The sequence below is a fragment of the Danio rerio genome, chromosome 20 (assembly GCF_052040795.2).
Source record: "Danio rerio strain M-AB ecotype USA chromosome 20, GRCz13ab, whole genome shotgun sequence".
In the NCBI taxonomy this organism is placed as follows: domain Eukaryota; kingdom Metazoa; phylum Chordata; class Actinopteri; order Cypriniformes; family Danionidae; genus Danio; species Danio rerio.
The window spans coordinates 46,445,001-46,449,668 of NC_141040.1; positions in this window are offsets into that span (position 1 = coordinate 46,445,001).

Consider the following 4,668-nt stretch of genomic DNA (forward strand, 5'->3'; position numbering starts at 1 on the left):
TATATATATATATATATATATATATATATATATTAATTACTCACCCTCATGCCATTTTGTTTATCCTCTGAAAACATATTAAGATACTTTAGATGAAATCGACTGAAATAGAGAACAAGGCTCCAGACTAGTGTCAAAAGTACTTCTGTACTACCAATCGATACTGAAATGCTAAAAACGTCAATTTCCAGCAAACATTAGAGCACTGTTGAGCTCATTCTTAAACACCACTGATTGGCCATTGTGTTTACATGCTCAACAGAAATGACTGTGATTGACTGTGAAGGTCATCAGTTCACCAGTCTTCACCGCTTAAGCATTTGAAGCATTTTAAAGCCACGTAGATCAGAAATAGTCCTTGTTTTTGTTTACTTCATGTAGTTCTAAGATCTGATGTGCATATTTAGATTTTTTCAGATGCAGCAAATTCGCAAAGGTCACCCTCACACACTCACAGAGACAAATACACACACTTTAATTTGCTATTATACTCCATATAACTCAATGTTGTCACTAATCTTTTCATATGTCCATATGTCACTGTGATAAAAGGTAAAAAAAATAATAATAAATCCAGTCCACAGCTACTTTTTATATTGAAAATAAGTTATATTGTGTTTTTTTAACAAATCAGTGACATCATTTATGAATTTGGCAATTAAAGAGTTAAAATTCTGTAACTTTTAAAAAACCTTTAGTAGTTTTGATCAGGACTGAGGTTGATCAACAGATTTAGGAAAAAAAAATGTTGAAAAAAAAATATCAATCTGATGCATTTTTAGAGCAGTTTAATTTAGAGGATGTTTTCAAAAAGGGTAGTACATTTGAACAGTGCAGAGTTATGAACATGCTCAACAGAGCTCATACGTTTGCACGAAATTGGCATTTTTATAATAGATTTTATATTATTTATTTATATATATATATATATATATATATATATATATATATATATATATATATATATATATATATATATATATATATGTATATACATATAAATAAATATTACTTCTTACCTATAAAGCTTTAAATAATCTAGCTCCTGTTTATCTAACCAACCTTCTGTCTCGCTACAATCCAATCCGCTCTTTAAGATCGCAAATCTCAGGGCTTCTGGTAGTACCTAGAATAGCAAAGTCTAGTAAAAGAGGTTGAGCTTTCTCATTTATGGCTCCTAAACTCTGGAATAGCCTTTCTGATAACGTCCGAGGCTCAGACACACTCTCACAGTTCAAAACTAGATTAAAGACCTTTTTTTAGTAAAGCATACACTAAATGCATCACATGATGCATGAATGTGCCCCATGCAGGTTTTTGTATCTTGTTTCTATACACTATAAACAGCAGCTACGCTAATTATTCTCTTTATTCTCTATTTCCACCTGGGGATACTCATCCTGAGGCCCTCAGACTATGCAGTGCCACTGATTTGATCCAAGACCAGCAGCGTGATGATCCCATGGTTTCCATAATTCTGGACCAGGCCGTATCCTGAGCAGCTGCTGTAGTGGTCATGGAGGAGTGGGGGAGCATGAGACCGATTCCTGTGATGCTCCAGGGACAGATGAGTCTTCGCTGAGGTCCAGCTATTCAGCCTCCGGTGCCTATTCTGCAGTTCTGCACAAGACAATTGGCCATAGGAGAAATGGTCGTGCCCAACTGAGCCTGGTTTCTCTCGAGGTTTTTTAATTCTTTACTTTCACTGAGCTAAACTGAACTTAAACTCTGAAAACTGAACTACTGTTCCAAATTACTATGATCTTCTATGTGAAGCTGCTTTGACACAATCTACTTGGTAAAAGCGCTATACAAATAAAGATGAATTGAATAATAGGTGTTTTAATAATTTTGACAACACTAGTCGATTTCAGTTTGTTTCGACAGTTTGAAACAGCTCACCAAAGGAAACTTTTGATGGGGTACATTTTAGCTCCTAAACACTTTCGAGCTACCATTGGTTTGGGATTGTGCAATCAGGGAATATGTTCTCCACCTTATTTGATGTGCGACTGACTCATACCTCACATCCACAGAGGTCAGACAGGAGAACAACATACAAGGTGTGAAAACAGTATACAATCACTCAGCCTTTTCAAAATTATCTTTGATCTTAAAGAACGCAAAAGTATACCAGGACCTTTACATTTGAACCAATGAAGACACAATGAGGTGTATGTGAAATCACCCCTATTCTTTAAAATGGTGCCCTATTTAGAGGAACTACCATTTATAGTGGTGTCCAAAATTACAGTGGGCGTTAAGAAGCGCACTCAATTAATCCCACAATGGACAGCAATAACAAATCTACAAAGTATGTTGCCCAACATCTCCATAACGCACTGTGTGTGCTGAAAGAATTTTAACATGACCATAAGATGGCATCTAAAGCAAAATCCTATTGGTCGATAGTTTAAAAATTAAATATTAGTTTATTAAATATAAGTTTGTATTTGTGACAGAAATTAAAAGTATTTGTTTCACTAGTAATACCTGCGAAGTGTTAAATACTTATAACAAGGTCTGACCAAGAAGTTGAAAATCTAATCCGTTGGAAGGATTAATCAAACACCAAAGCACAAACAAAACTGTATCTTCACCGAGTGATCGAATTCAATCCTTTAAGTAGACTATATTAGTGGACTAATGTAGAAAATAATATTATTATAATATGGAGAAACTGTTTGAAATGACTTACCAGTTGAGGTGAATGGGGTCAATATCAGCATCTCCAAATACAGGGTCTTGATGAAGAGGAGAATTTGGACCAAAAATCAGCAAAAACAATCAAAAGACTAGACCAGGAGTGCCCAATCTTTTTCTTATGAAGGGCCAAAAACAAACTTGATTGAGGGCTGTGGGCAGAAGGTAAATTTATATAAAGCTGTATTACAAAGTTTCCATGAATAATTATTTAAAAATAAATAGAAGAGATTACTTTAAGCATATTAACTAATCTTAACTAATTAACTAATCTTAATATTAACTAAACTTAAAAATAAAACTAACAAATGAAAAATTACGTTAAATTAGAAATGACAATGTGTATTAAAACCATTAACCCCAACCCTCCCCAAAATTCTGTCTTTCTTTAATTGTTTATGGCTATACACCCAAAGCGCTTCACAATCATAAGAAGAGGAGGGGTCTCTCCACTCCACCACCAGTGTGTAGCATCCACTTGGATGATGACACAGCAGCCACAGAACAACTGCGCCATTGCGCTCACCAGCTATTGGTGGAGTGGAGAGACAAAAACGTAGCTCGATAATAAGGACTGCCCAAAGGCCCGGGTAGCATGTGAGACGCTCGAGACAGTAGACAGGAAGGTTGCTGGTAGGATTGGGCCAAAGCTGCCTTTTTACTAATGTTTACTAATGTTTTATTAGGCTGCGACTGTTTGTCAATAGATTGGAGGAACTATGACGTCAATTTGAATGCAAAAACGGTCATCATTTCTACGGGTAAACGTGCATTTTATTTTGAATACGAAAGTGAAAAGCATGCTGAAATATTTCCCAGAGCTGTTTATTCGTTAGAAAAATTGACCAAAATTACCATCTGATAATTTTTCCATATTTTTTTTATCTCATAACATTTTGTATTAGGCCTGTTGTTTTGTTCATTTATGTATAAGAAATTTTTACCTCTGATTTATATTTGGTGATGATGTCTCTGGGTGTCAAAATTAAAGTGCACATTTTCGCTTATAAAAGATGGTAGGGCCTTTTTTTAGTGAGGCCAGTGAAAATTTTGTAAAAATCTGAACCACTGGCCTGATTAGGCAATAAGAAAAAATATTTAGCGTTGAACCCTGCAGTAATAAAGCCAATTCAGAGGATGGCGATGATTGGGAGGCCATGATGGGTAAAGGCCAATAGAGGGAATTTGGCCAGGACACCAGGGCTACACCCCTTTGCGAGAAGTGCCATGTGATTTTAATGACCACAGAGATTCAGAACCTCAGTTTAATCTCTCATCCAAAAGACAGTGCTCACTGACAGTATAGTGTCCCTCACTATACTGGGGCATTAGGACTCTCACAGACTACAGGTTGAGCGCCCCATCCTGGCCTCATTAACACCACTTACAACAGCAACCTACTTTTCCCGTGTGGTCTCCCATCGAGGTACAGACCAGGCTCAGCCCTGCTTAGCTTCAGTGCTGGTCTTGGGCTGCAGAGTGATATGGCTGTGGCAATGCAGACTTTTAACAATACAGACTACATTATTTCTGGGAAAAAAATAATAATTAAAGATGTTTTTGTACTCTAATTTTGATGTCCACTCTGTCTATCAGCCCCAAAAATCCTAAAAGCACTGCATGTGAAGAGTATGGATAAATGACTGTGTTAGTAATATTTGTGGAGTAGTCAAAACAGTAGCAGAGTCCCTGTGAGAGCTAAAGCACGTCGCTTGAAATGTCAATGTCAAGAGTTCAATTCCCAGTGAACAGCGATAAAATATATAGCCTGAACGCAAGTCACTTTGGATAAAAGTGGCAGCCAGATGAAGAACTGTCAGATGAAATACACAGAAGTTAAAAGCAAAATACACACATCAGTCAGGAGGAAGTGAGGGTGAAGCCGCAACAGAAAATCATTCCTCCCTTCATTTCCACTGCGCAGAAGAATCAATGCCACTCTCGATATACCACCACCGTTAAAGG